Source organism: Peromyscus maniculatus, chromosome 1 (assembly GCF_049852395.1).
Source record: "Peromyscus maniculatus bairdii isolate BWxNUB_F1_BW_parent chromosome 1, HU_Pman_BW_mat_3.1, whole genome shotgun sequence".
NCBI classification, from domain to species: Eukaryota; Metazoa; Chordata; class Mammalia; order Rodentia; family Cricetidae; genus Peromyscus; species Peromyscus maniculatus.
In genome coordinates this window covers 206,157,979-206,173,182 of record NC_134852.1, presented here as the reverse complement: position 1 = coordinate 206,173,182, position 15,204 = coordinate 206,157,979, and the positions used below count along the sequence as shown (strand labels likewise).

The 15,204-nt window shown below is 42.5% G+C and overlaps 1 long non-coding RNA gene across 1 annotated transcript in view; it reads left to right on the top strand.

Moving 5' to 3' along the window:
- The first annotated feature begins 8,702 nt into the window (after positions 1 to 8,702).
- LOC121824442 (uncharacterized) overlaps positions 8,703 to 15,204 on the top strand; it is a 52,201-nt gene continuing 45,699 nt past the window's right edge. The window contains exon 1 of the long non-coding RNA XR_013048388.1: positions 8,703 to 8,830. This is a non-coding gene — a long non-coding RNA (uncharacterized LOC121824442). The remainder of the gene's footprint in view (positions 8,831 to 15,204) is intronic.

Here is a 15,204-nt window from a genome sequence, read left to right as displayed (position 1 = left end):
TTTCTTTCTTTCTTTCGTTTTTTTTTTTTTTTTTTTTGAGACAGGGTCTCTCTTTACTTAGTCCTGGCTGTCCTGGAATCCACTTGGTAGACAAGGCTGGCCTTTAATTCAAAGAAATCCACCTGCCTCTGCCTCCAGAGTGCTGGGATTAAGGGCGAACAACACCATGCCCACCCGGGTTCACTGCCACTTTAGTTTCTTATATATTTGTTTACTTTTACACATGTGAATATTCTTTGGGTAATTTATTAATGATAAAATAAGAATAGCAAAATTCAGAAATATGCTTAAACATTTGGTAATCTTTCCCCAAATATTAGAAGACTTTCTTTGGACAATACTTTTAATTTTCCCCACAATTAGTTAATTAATTAATTGAGGGGGCATGCATGTGCTGCAATGTGAGCAGAGGTCAGAGAACAATTGGTGGCAGTTGATTCTCTCTTCCATCATGTGGGTTCCAGCCATAACACTGAGCTCGTCAGGCCTGGCAAAGGCAAGCAGCCCTACCCGCTGAGCAGCCCTACCCGCTGAGCAGCCCTACCCGCTGAGCACCCCTCCCTGCTGAGCAGCCCTACCCGCTGAGCACCCCTACCCACTGACCACCCCTACCCGCTGAGCACCCCTACTCACTGAGCACCCCTACCCGTGAGCACCCATCCCTGCTGAGCCATCTTGCTGGCCTGAGAAAACCTTTTTAAAGAGAACAGACTTAGTCTATTTCCTTTGAATAAGAAGAGTCTCAGATCTGAAAAACAGTCTAGTTTAGCCCTCTATGAAAACAACCCACTATCCAAGCCCTCGGGACAAGAGATTTATCTGGAATTCCCGAGTCCCCGGGGGCGTCTTCTTACCTTTTCACCTCTTCCTCTGCATCTCAAGTAAAGCAAAATGTCAGGACTGGAGTATGACTCTTATGAGTGTTGTCCTTGAAGAAGGGAAGATTTGGGCATCAGACACTTTCCCACAAACAGCCTGTACGCACTCGAGGCTAAGTGCTGGTCACTCTGTGCCTCGGGAGTTCATCCATTTCAGCCCGGCACTGTGGACACATGTCATCTAACGTGTGCTGGTTCAGTTGAGAAAGAAGCAGTGGTAATGAATACCTGGGTGTAACATTTTCCAAAGGGGAATCTGCCTTGCACAAAGAACTATCTGATGACCACAGTGTCAACTAACACCTGCCAACTGCTTCTTGAAATTCGTTTTGTTAGTTGGTGAATACAGTTTGTTAAAGTCACTCATTGGTTCCTTTATGTGTACATTAATCTCTTCCTTCATTTGGTTGTCAGCAATAAGGTGAGAAAGTAGTAGTCAGCTATAGGTTTACGGATCAAAAATATGTGTGTTTGAATTCCTGGGCAAACATTTACTGCCTACAAGATCTTGACAAGTTACATAACCTATCCAAGTCTCTGATTCCTCATCAATAAACTGCTGACAGTAATCAATAATTTGTAAAGAAGATTTAAGACATTATTATTAGCTATTTAGAGTAGTTAGGTGTGGTAGCAAATGCCTTTAATTCTAGCACTTGTGAGGTAGAAGCAGGCAGATATCTGTGAGTTCAAGGCCAGCCAAATTATATGGGGAGATTCTGTCCAAAAGAAGCGAACGACCAAACAAAAAAAGCAGCTTGCCTTTAATGCCAGCAGTTGGGAGACAGAAACAAGAGAAATTTGTGAGTTCAAGGTCAGCTTGGTCTACATAGAGAGTTCTGGGACAGTCAGAGCTACAAAGAAAGATCCTGTCACCAAACAAACAAACAAGCAACAAAGAACCAATAAATAAAAAAGAAAAATATTTAAAATGTCTTTGCATAGCACTTGGCACTCATGAGAAGCTCAATAAAAGTTAGCTATTGTCACTCATGAGTTTATTACCCAACAATATTTATTTAGTGACTAAGGCTCAGTCACTAAAGTACTTGCTTTTTAAGCATGAGGACCGGAGTTCAACCCCCAGCACCTAAGCAAAGAAGCCAGACACTGTGCAGAGCATGCTTATGATCTCAGTGCTGGAGAGGCCCAGACAGGAGGACCCCTGGGGCTCAGCGCTAGCAGGCCCCGCCTACTTGACAAGCTTGAGGTCAGTGAGGAAAAGCTGGATGGCACCTGAGGAACAACACTGAAGGAGCCTGTGTTCCGGCCTCTCGATGTGTGTACATATACATACATGTGCACCAGCATATACAGGAATGGGCACACACACACACACACACACACACACACACACACACACACACACACACAGAGTTTTTAAGCATACACATACGAATTATTGCACAGAGTTTGGGATTGTATACTGAATTTTATGCCAGATTCTGAATTTGATTATTGTGGTGGTTTGAATAAGAATGGCCCCCATAGGTTCATAGATTTGAATACTTGGTCCCTACTTGGTGGAACCGTTTGGGAAGTATTAAGAGGCATGGCCTTATAGGAGGAAGTGTGTCCCTGAGGGAGGGCTTTGAGGTTTCAAAAGATTCCTGTAATTCCCCCCTTCCTCTCTGCCTCATGGTTATGGATCAGGATGTGAACTGACAGCTGTCCCTTCACTCCAGCATCATGGACTCCAAATCTCCAAAACCATAAGCTAAATTAAAGTTTTTCTTTTATGAGTTGCCCTCGTCATGATATTTTATCACAGCAACAGAAAAATAACTGAAGCAAATTGTTTAGATTGTGTTCCCTGCTTTTAAGGGGGTTAAATGTAGATCAGGGTTTACAATTAATTTACAATTAGGGTAATACAATTAAGGGGCTTCTTGAACTTAAATGAAGGAAGGTAAAAATCATTATTTTTCAGTAACCCTATGCCTATAATCCCAGCACTTTGGAGGCTAAGGCAGAGAATGATGAGTTGAGGCCAGCCTGTGTTATATTGAAAGACCCTTTCTCAAAAAAAAAAAAAAAAAAAAAAAAGGCTTCTAGTATTCTGTCTGTAATCCTAGCACTCAGGAGACTAAAGGATGATTGTTGTGCATTTGAGGCCAGCCTTGGCTACATAGTGAAACCAAAACCACAAGGAAGCAAACCAACAAAGCAACAAAACAAAACCCTGTAATTAAAATGTAATATTTCCACCAATTATGATTGTATTTAATACATCATAAAAGTGTTCCAGTGTATATTACTTCATAACTAATAGAAATCAAAAACATTTTCACAGAAAGCTGTAGCTTGGTTGAAATCTCACTTATGCACATTATTATTTTGAAATATATATTTATTGTTAGACCCACTGCTATACCTAGGAATTATATTAATAGAGAAGTTATTGTCTATGCAGCTATCTCTCACATCTTGCCTTTTATTTTGAAAAGTATAAATTAAGACTTTTGTGCCACATACTATTTCAGGCATCCCCAAAGTCTTCTGAAATAAGTTGGTACGTGTGTTACATGCATGTGGATGTTCATAACAGCCCTATTCACTAACTGAGAACGTGAAAACAAGCTCAATCTTCATCAGAAAAGCATGAAGAGACCAGCAGTGCTGGGTTGCTACAATGGAATGTCATCCAGAGACGGGAATGAACAGACAATTGCTACATTCAGAAATTCACTACATTCATGGGTGAATCTCAACCCTACAGCTAAACAAAGAAACTAGACAGGAAAGGAACACACTACATAATCCAGCTGATAACATGTTTCAAATGAGACCTTTAAAAATAGTTTCTGGGATTAGAAATCAAGATGGTTTATTTTCCAAAAAAAGATTTATTTATTTATTTTTAGGATGAGTGCTTTGCCTATATGTATGAAAGTGTGCCACCTGTGTGCCTAGTGCCTGTAGAGGTCAGAAGAGGGTTTCAGGTCCCCTAGAACTGGAATTACAGAGGAGTGTGAGCTGACATGTGGGTGCTGGGAACTGGACCCAGGTTCTTGGCAAGAACGGCCAGTGTGCTACGCCACAGGTTGGTTTTGCTGGGTTTTGTGTTTTATTCAATGTATGTTCACCTTTTTAAACTAATTTACTTATTTTTGGTAGCCATCTTCTCTCAGTTGTCTAAGCAAACATCACGATTTGCTGTATGTAGTTGGGGATGATTGCCATCTAAGTCTGAAAAGGGCAAGGGGCGTGTCTAATTTGTCCGTTAGAAAAATCAACCTCGCAGATTTAAGGAGTGTGAGGAGGAAAGAGGCTCATGAAAGCAGAGAGAGAGAGATCGCCTACGTGAAAGAACACGAGGCCCTAACCTAGAGTCCACGCAGAGGGGCTCGGTAGATAAGAGGTGGCCAAATGAGGGCTCCGGAGAAGCAATTCAAAACAGATGTTCCACCTTCAGCTTGTGCAAACACGAAAAGCTCTGTGAGTGCACGGACTCTGGGCTGCACTAGTCAGCCTCAGCATTAGTGTGAGCACTCTGCAAGATTTAAACGGAACAAGTGACAACCGGCCAGGAGTCCATTGTCACAGGCAGTGAGGATGACACAGGCGAAGGAGCCAGCGCAACATGGACAAACGGAGCTTCCCCTGGTGCCTTAGTGACCTCAAATGTCATTAGAAAGGTTTGCAGTTGTTTTTCCTAAGCATTTCTTGAGGAGTAGAGTTTCAATATAAAATTTAGAGTAGCTGAAAGTAAAGCAAAACTAAGATGGAGAAGACAACGGGGTTAGGAAGCAGAAAGTTGGGAAGGAAGAGGAAGTCGGATGAATATGTAGCACACCCAGACAAAAGCAGAAGTGAGAGTTAGCCAGGGTCAAGTTTCCTCTCACTTCTCAGATGCAAATATCAGCATCTCCGAAGCTGCTGCACAGGAGAGGAGAGCCACGTGATGAAGACGGCACATCTTGTTGGAATGTTCATGTTCCCCTGGGAGCAGGGAGAAACGCCATTTATCTGGAAGCAATTGATGTGTTCTGGGGTAGAATGCCGACAGTATGTGAGGATCCAAGACAAGCACAGGTTCATCTCCAGCCACATACTCTGGCTTTCTACTTTCTGTTTGCACTCTCCCTTCCACCAGGTGCCAGGTGGAGGTGCCATGTAATGAATTCCCTCTCCATCACTCCAAAGCTGCTGGACCACCATCAGCTCTTTTTCAGACCGTATGAAGTTACTCTTTCAACATCACTTCCTTGGGATGACCTTAGATCAGAATCTGGAGAATCCTCTCCTCTTCAGTACAGAAAACTCTGAAACAGATAGCGTACATCTTTAAAAAACAAAGCAAAACAGAGTCGCTCTAGCTATTATTAAACCCTGAAGTTGAGAGTTCCATAAATATTTGTTGACATGGAACGGTATCTTTGTCAAATTTTTGCAAAACTAAAATAGATGTTAGGGGACCGGGAATGACCGAGAAAGAAAGGGGTGTGTGTGTATGTGAACTGCTAGTGATTGCAAACCACATGTGTCGTTTGATCCATAGACAACTCCGAGACAGACAAAATCATATCCATTTTAAAGCTGGGGAAACTGAGGTTTTGTGTGTGTGTGTGTGTGTGTGTGTGTGTGTGTGTGTGTGTGTGTGTGTGTATGTATTTGAGATAAGGTCTCACCACAGGGTTTCACTATGTAGCCCTTGTTGGCCTGGAACTTATTATGTAGACCAGGCTGGCCTTGAACTCACAGAGCTCTGCCTGCCTCTGCCTCCTGAGTGCTGGGGTTAAAGGTGTGCACCACTATGCCCGGGCTCAGAATAACTCTTCTGAAGTAACACAATTAGCAATTGTCAGATTACAGTTGCAGCCTCATCCTCGTTGGCTATTTGCCAACATTCTTGTTGGTCCATGGAGAATACATGAGGAAGTTTAAAATACATTTTTAGGGCTGGAAAGATGGCTCAGTGGTTAAGAGCACTGCCTGCTCTTCCAGAGGACCTGGGTTCAGTTCCCAGCACCCACATGACAGCTCAAACTGTTCTATAACTCCAGTTCCAGGAGATCTGAGACCCTCACACAGACATACAGGCAAGCAAAAATACCAATTACATAAAATAAAAAAATATTTTTAAAATGCATGACCTGATAGTTCTAGGAGTTTTTATCCTATAAATACATTCAAATAAATGCTCAGAAATACAAATATAAGGATATTAATTTTAGTGCTGATTGCCATAGCAGTAAATGGAAATCTGTGTAAATATTCCTTATAAACTGGTTAAATAAAATAAGAAACCTTGGCAAAGAAAGAGGTAATTCCCATGCTTGCTAATACAAAAAGCTGTTCAGGATATATTGTGAACTGGAGAAAAGCAAGGCACAAAACTATATGTTTTCTTAAATTATATTTATCTTTTAAAACCATATGTAAATCATACGCAATTGGAGGACTTTGGGAGTGTATGTGGTGGTTTGAATGAGAATTGGCCCCCCTAGACTCTTATGTGTGATGGAATTGTTTAAGAAAGATTAGGAGGTGTAGCTTTGCTGGAGGAGGGGTGTCACTGGGGGTGGGCTTTGAGGTTTCAAAAACCAGTGATGTTCCCAGTTTGGGCTCTGTCTTAGTCACTGTCCTATTGCTGTGAAGAGACATCATGCTCAGGAAAACTATTATAAGAGAAAGCATTTAATTGGGGGCTTGCTCACAGTTTCAGAGGTTTAGTCTGTTATCATCACGACAGGAAGTACGGTGGTGTGTGGGCAGGAACTGGAGCAGTCGCTGAGAGCTACATCCTGACCTGTAGGCTGAGAGAGACCCTGGGCTTGGCACAGGCTTCTGAAACCTCAAAGCCCTCCCCGAGTGAACTGTTCTATAACTCCAGTTCCCAACAAGGCCATTTCTCCTAAATCCTTCTAATCCTTTTAAACAGTGCTACTCTCTGGTGACTGTGCATTTACACATGAACCTATTGGGGCCATTCTTCAGACCAACACAGGCCAGGTCTCTCTCTCTCTCTCTCTCTCTCTCTCTCTCTCTCTCTCTCTCTCTCTCTCTCTCTCTCTCTCTCTCTCCTTTCTCTGCCTTGTGCTTTTGGACCAAATCTAAGTCTCAGCTCCTGCTCCAGTGCCAGGCCTGCTTGCCTGCTGCCACGCTCCCTGCCATGGTGATCATGGACTCTGTAACCTTCTGAAACTGTAAGCAAGTCCCCTTTCTTTTCTAAGTTGCATTGGTCATGGTCTCTTCACAGCAATAGACAAGTAACTAAGACAGGGAGGCTGAGGCGGAGCATCACCACAAGTTCAAAGCCAACCTGGACTATGTAGTGAATTCTAGGACAGCCTGGGCTACAGAGTGGGAAAACAAACAGAGCTTGGGGGTATGCTAATTAGCAGAGACCTTCCCTGGCATCTTTAAAGTCCTGCATTTGATAGCCAGGTCTGAATAAGTCAGGCGTGGTGGTGCACACGTGTAATGCCAGATTGGGGAGACAGAATCAGAAGGATCAGAAGTTTAAGGTCACCTTTAGGTACAAAGGCTAGCTGTCATGTTTCAGCTAACAACAACAAAACATTTGGAAAGCTAGATTCCACCTTAAACAGCTCAGTCCGGGGAAGCTGCCTCTGATTCAGAGGGGAAGAGAAAAGTCTCTTTCCTTTGACTTTATTTACTTTACAAATTGTATGAAAGCAGACTTTCAATTTTACGCGTGTGTGCCTGTACACAGAAGTGTGGGGGCCTCAGGTGTGTGCCTCTTTTTCTTTCCACCTTGCTTTTCAAGACAGGCTCTCTCACCAATCGGCTAGACTGGCAGGCTAGAGAGCCCCTGAGATGTCCCTATCTGTCCCTGAAGGCTGGAGCTGCAGGTGGACTTCACAAAGTCCAGCTTTTTCCATAGGTGCTGGGGATCAGAACTCAGGTCCTCAAGCTTGCACACAAGTATTTTTTCCACTGAGCCATCTCCACAGCCCTCATCAAAATGCACTTTTAAATAATAGATATTTGTTACTTCATAACAAAGCAAACATACTGATTCGATTTCATAAAATAAAGTCCAGGGATATCATCATACAGTATGATGCATTAGATGAGAGCCTTAAGGGACAGGGAAGGTTTGAAGCAAACAAATGGAATGGAGTGGTGTAGCAGAAATCTTAACAGTTCTTATTAATAAAATCAAACCTGGGGCCAGTTATTGGGGTGAAACGCTGGATGGTCAGAGAGCCAGAACAAGCCACAGCTACCTCACCTCACCGGATCCTCACCTGGTCCTGTTTCCTCAGACTGGAAGCCTCTGAGTCCTCATCCAGAATGAATCTCAGCTGAACTGCTGCTCGAAAGCCTGAAAGCTTAACCAGCCAAATGCTTCTAGTTTCTGGTCTCCACACCTTATATATCTTTCTGGTTTTGCCATCACTCTCTGGGATTAAAGGCTCACTTTTTGGGATTAAAGGTGTGTGTCACCATGCCTGGCTGTTTCCAATGTGGCCTTGAACTCACAGAGATCCAGAGGGATTTCTGCCTCTTGAGTGCTAGGATTAAAGGTGTGAGTGCCACCATTTTCTAGCCTCTGTATCTAGTGGCTGTTCTGTCTCTGACCCCAGATAAGTTTATTAGGGTGCACAATATTTTGGGGAATACAATACCACCACAGAGTGGGGGAGAGCAAGGGCCAGGCATTGTGGTATCAGGCCTGTACTCTCAGCACTTAGGTGACAGAGGCAGGAGGATCAGAAGCTTAAGGTTGTTATTGGTTACCTGAGATCTTGTCTCCCACCACACTTACACAAGGTAGGGTAAGAGGCAGGAGAACCAAGAGAGCACAAACAGTGGCATGAATGAAAATCTTGTTTTTGTTTGTTTGTGACTTGAGCAATAGAAATGTATTGGTCTCATGATTCTGAAGACTTCGGTACCAAGATCAAGATTTCAGCAAACGTTTTTCATCAAACCTCCGAGAAGAGTATGATCTGTTCTTCCCTGCTGGCTCCTGAGAATCTGTAAGTAAATCTCTGGTGTTCCTTGCTTGGTAGATCTCTGACTTCATGGCACATGATATCCTTCCTGTGTAGTTATATACAGATATCTCTTTTTATAGGGACATGAGTCATACTGAATTGGAGAAACTGTTACAATATGACCTCCTTTTAATTAATTATATTTGTAACATCTCTGTTTACAAAAGGTCACATTCTAAAACTGGGGTCAGAATTTCTGCATAGGAATCTCATAAAAACAGGCATAAAAATTCTTTCATGAACAATGTCCTAAGCAAGGTCTTTAACATCAAGAATTTTGGTTGGTCCATTTTGGAGGCAATAGAAAAATTTTTTGTTAATTCAATAAACTCATTTCTGGGCCTTAGTTAAACACATAACTTATACACAGGAACTCTTGTAATATTTAAAGAACTCAAGTAGTTATATTTTAATTTTTCCCTTTATGTTATATATGGGTATTTTGTCTGCATGTAATATCTGTGTACCACATGTTAGATTCCCTGGGACTGGAGTTATAGATAGTTGTAAGAACTGAACCTGGGTCCTTGGGAAGAACAACTACTGCTGTTAACCCGTGAATCATCTCTTCAGCCTCTACCTGCAACAGCTATCTTTAGCTGATGGGAGGTCAATATGGTCCCAGCAGAAACTGGAGCAATTCAGGGTCTTGGTTGTTCTTTCATTCACTGTCTATTTGTGTTACTTTAAGCTCATGATTGTGAAAGACTTCATGTCCTAAGATGTCTACAGTGTACCTTTGTGACTATAGCTAAGTGATGAGACTAAAGGGTCTTTTTAATTGAAGGAAAGAAAAATGCAGAACAGCATGTCTTCTTAGATTAAAAATTAATCATTTAAAGTAGCAGTACAGGCTGGGACATAGTTCCATTTGTGAAATATTCCTGTACACTGTATGAATATATGTTGTTGTGATTGGTTTAATAAACAAGTTGACTGGCCAATAGCTGGACAGGATAAGGTTAGGCAGAAGAGTCAAACTGAGAATTCTGGGAAAAAGGGCAGAGTCAAGAATCACCAGTCAGACCCAGAGGGAGCAGGAGGTGAATGTGCTGTACTAATAAAGGTACTGCCACATGGTAGAGGGTAGATAAGAAATATGGGTGAATTTTAAAATGTAAGAGTTAGCTAGTAACCAGACTGAGCTACTGGCCGAGCATTTATAATTAATATTGAGTCCTGTGTTGGTTATTTGGGAACTGGAAGGCAGGAAAGAAAAGTCTGCCTATAAATGATGTTCCAACATGGAGCTGGAATTTCCATGTAAGACCTAACAAATCTTAAAAAAGGATTCTAAACACACAAAAACAGAGTCAAACTCAGCTTCTTGGTAACCATTTTTTTCTCACATAGACTCTGTTTGCTACTGACAAGCAGAGACACAACTCCTTTAAGAGAAGGCTTTCTGGCTCAGTGCTAGCAGAAAAAAAAAAAATAGACATGGCTCTTTTCAGAGGCCCTGCTATCAAACACTTAAATCAAGTTTATGTACTGTGCTTATGTAACTCATTTAAAAATATGATGTAGAATTTAAAAATATAGATGAATAGTCATCTATAATAGTCAAACTTATATCATGTTAGGTATGTGTTCAAGGTCATACACAGATATATTTAGATAGATAGATCATCTTCAAACACTTCAAAGACCTACAGAATATGGCATTTCAAATATTTTAATAACATAAGATTTTTCTTGATGGTGAGATACATTCACTCCTGACAGCACCAGTTTACTTCAAAGAAGATGATGGGCATTGAAGAAACTCCATATAGAGTTTACTTTTTTATGGCAAAAGCTAGACATTTGAGCAAAGAAACTGCCCCTGCTTTGATTGCTGACACTATACTGTCCAAACTGGACCAACAGAACAAAAAAGAAAGCAACTGCCAAACTTTGCCAAGATAAGGAAGGACAGTCCTTCAAAATTCCCTGCTTCTCAGTAAAGTCTGTCAGATATACTAGGCCTGTAGGCCAAGATGGATGCACCAACATTACAGAAGAACCTAGGCTGACTGTCCAGACAGCCAGATGTCCCTGATGCTGGGTAACATTTCACCCTTCTGGGCTCTTTGATGGAACTGAAGACTAGATAGTTATAGTTAAAGTTTTCCTTAGATATAATAAAAGGTAAATTAGGTATAAAAATTATAGTCACAAAGATAAGATAAATAATAGAATATTTTCTCTAATTTTGCCAAATACAAATATTGTAACTGTAATTCTTACTTAATAACTTTTATTATATAGAATTTTAATGTGTTAAATTAAACCTTTCTTTTTAATTAGACAAAAAAGGTGAAATGTGGAATATTCCTTTACACTGTGTGAATATGTGTCACTGTGATTGGTTTAAGAAAGAGACTGACAGGCCAATAGCTGGACAGGATGAGGTTAGTGGCAGAGCCAAACAGAGAATGCTGGGAAGAAGGGCAGAGTTGTGAGTAGTGAGCAGATACAGAAAGAAGCAAAATGGACATGCTATACTGAGAAAAAGTATCAAACCACATGGTAAAGTATAGATAAAAATATGGGTTAATTTAAAATGTAGGAGTTAGCTAGTAACTAGTAATGGTCTGAGCTATTGGCCAGGCATTTATAGTTAATATTGAGTCTCATTTCAGTTATTTGGGAACTGGTGGGTGGGAAAGAAAAGTCCACCTACATCTATTGTAGAGTGTTTGCCTAGCATGTGTGAGGCCTTGGGTTAAATCTGAAATACTGCAAAAATAATAACAAGTAATTCCACATGTGCTTGTAAAAACTATATAGGACTTAGTGTCTTTATCTCTTTTTGTCTCTGTCTCTTGTTCTTTTGTTTTGTTTTAATTTTTGAGACAGGGTTTCTTTGTGTAGCCCTGGATGTCCTGGAACTTGCTCTGTAGACCAGGCTGGCCTTGAGCTCAGAGATTTGCCTGCCTCTGCTTCCCAAGTACTAGGATTAAAGGTGTGCACCACCACTGCCCAGCCATTTTGTTCTTTTTTCTTAAAAATAAAAAAATTTATGGCCACCAGGCACAGTGGCTCATGCCTTTAACGTCAACACTTGGGAGGCAGAAGCAGACAGATCTCTGTGAATTTGCATTTGAGGTCAGCCTGGTCTACATAGGTGAGACCCTGCCTTAAAAAAAAAAAATAAAATAAATTATCAGTTAGGCTGGAGAGGTAGATCAGAGGGTGAGAGCATGTGCTGTGCCATAATGAGAACAGAGGTTCAGATTCAGGCACCCCACAACAAGCTGGGCACCCCACAAATGCCTGTTACTCCAGCTCCAAGGGATCTGACACCCTTTTCTGGCTTCTGTGTGCACACAGGCACATATGAACACACACACACACACAATAAATCTTTTCTAACAATCATCTATGATATACTATAAAATCTAACATCACAGACATTTCTAAATATGTAATTCAGCATTGTCAAATATGTTCATTCTTTTTTATATCACAAAACTGAAACTTTACACATTTTAAACAACTCTCCATTTCTGCCTCTCCCATCCCTTGCTGACAATCATTGTGCTTTCTGTTTCTATGAATTTGACTGTTCTAGATATCCCATATAAGTGAAATTATACAGCATTTGTCTATTTGTTTGGGACTTAGCTTACTTAGCTTAATATTTTCAAAGTTCCTTCTATTGAAGGCTGTGTATTTCATCATATGTTTATATATAGTTAATTTAACATAGTTTCTTTATTGACTCTTTGGGGATTTCACATCACACACCCTGAATCCTTTCACCTCCCATCCCCTCATATCCTCTACTCACCCTTGCAGCACCCCCTCAAAACAAAATTTTAGAAAAATCAAGCCAAACCAAAACAAGACAAGCAAAACAAAAACCTCTCCACTTCTCCATATTTCCTGTCTCTCTAACACCTCATTGTCCTGGTGGATTGGGAGTCTTGGTGTGTCACACAGGTACTCTTTTGTCCAATCAGCTTTGCTTGCAAATGTTCATTGCAATGAGTCACTGGTCTGGTTTAAGGCCTCTGGTTCCTGGTACACCATCCTCACTGGATTCCCACCGGAACTCCTCTTGGGTATCCCGTGGCCACCCTGAGTCACGGAGATCCTGTAGTTATCATTCTACAGGATCAGTCCCTTCATGAGCTCCAGCAGGTCCTAGATGGGGCAGATGTTAGGGTGGGCCAACCCAAGGCCTGGCTGTGGGCCTGGGTGGTAGCTGAGCTGGTCAGTCCGGGTGACTGGGACTGCCTGCCTCAGGCAAGGGGGCAGAGCCAGAGTTAGTTCCCCTATGCCATGCCATAAGAGTTGATTCTCCCTTACCTGTGGTAAGGGGTGGGGCCATCTCTCCCAAGTGCAGGGGGCAGGGGATGACTCTCCCGTGAAGATCAGGGCTAGCTTTCTTGCTGCAGTATCCAGTGAGGGGCAGGACCAGTGAAGGGTAAGGCCAGCTTAGCCTGGCCCTCTGATTTCACCACACATGGTTCCTATGCTCCCCTGGGTGACACAGGCCACAGACATCAGCATAGACCTCAGCTGTAGCAGGACCACAGACCCAGACATGACCCTCAGCAGCAGCTGGGTCTGGATGTCACCACTGTCCCAGGCAACTCAGATCAGCACAGTCCTAGAGGCATCCTTGGACACTAATACAGCCCCAAACCTCGGGCGTCCTCATAGCCTTCAATGGTAACAGCAGCCTCAGACATCAACACAGACCCCAGCTTTCAGACCTGGGTGCAGTAGGGCCACAGACCCAGACATGACCCCCAGCTGCAGCTGTGGCCCAGATGTCACCATGGCATCGGGTAGCAGCCCAGGGCACTCAGATCTGTATAGCCGCAGCTGCAGCATGGCCCTTGGACACCAACATGGACTCAGGTGGTGCCCCAGAGCCCGGGAATCCTCAAGGCCCTCAATGGCAATAGGAACCACAGACATCAACACAGTCCCTGGCTGCTGTAGGGCCACAGACCCAGACGTGACCTTTGGCAGCAGCCCAGCCTAGACAACATCATGGACCCGGTGGCACCATAGGTCACCCAGACCAATGTGGCTCCTGCTGTGGCACACTCAGACACCAACAAGGTCACAGGGTTCAGCCAAGACCCAGGGTTTCTGTGTAACCTTTGGCAGCAACATGGGCCATAGATGTTAACAGACCCTAGCTGCTATAGGGCCGCACATCCCATATATCTTTATCTCTCTATTTGTTACACTAAAATTTTTTATTTTTCTTTGATATGTATGAGTGTTTGCCTGCATGCATGATTGTGCACTCCTTCATGACTATTGCCTGCAGAGCCCAGAAGATGGTGTCAGATCCCTTGGAACCAGAGTTATTGGCATCTATGAGTGGATATGTGGTGCTGGAAACCCAAGTCAAGTTCTCTGCAAGTGTTCTTATGCTGAGCCATCTCTCTAGCCCTTATCTGCTACATTTTGTTTACACATTCATCCGATTGAACAGTGTTAGGTTTCTTCCACCTCTTGGCTATAGCAAATAATGCAGTTATGAGCTTGCATCTGCAAACGATTCTTCAAAACTCTGCTTTCAACCCATTTGGGTAGTTTCCAGAAGTGAAATTGCTGAATCACAGGGTAGTTTTTTTTTTTTTTTTTTTTAATCTTTTGAGGTGCCACCATACTCTTCTAGGGCTTCTCAATTGCGCTATTATGTTCAGTTGGAAAGACAGAAGGCAAGACAGAAGCTGATTCTCAATACATAAACCACACAAACCCCAGGGAAGTACCTGGCCATTGGTAGAACCAAGGGGCTTAAAGGACACCCAGAGCAAATGCAGGCACAGGCTTCAGGCGATCTTCCTGAGAGGAGGAAAAGCAATTATTGACTAAGCTCCATGAGGAACTAAGTGTTTTCTACTGGGAAATATTTATCTGTTTGGTGGAGTTGCAAGTTGTGGGGAGTTTCCTCATTAGGAAACAGCTGATGATTCCAGGAGAACTTGGAAAAATCACCATGGTGACAGAGAATGACCCATTTTTAAAGTGTAAGGCCTATTGTGAGTGAAACTTGAAAAGATTCTTCTGGTAGAGCTCTTCTTTCATTTTTGTGTTGGACATCAGATAGGAAATAAATAGCATTGTTACTATATCTGCACTCCTCCTGAAGCCCGATGGACCAGGGAGAACTGTACGTCGCCTACAGAGTCCAGTCTTGGCTTGGTGCCTCCCTAGCTGTGTGACTGAGGAGGCCACTTAACCTCTTCAGTCTCAGAGGGCTGACTTGGAGTCCACAAAGTGGGTTTCACATGTGGATTGCTTTTCTATGGTTACTTTGGCCACTTTTTGTTTATTATTCATTTTCTCTGAAACTTGGCTATCACGCATGCTCACCATTAGGACTCAGTGGAGAAAGAGAA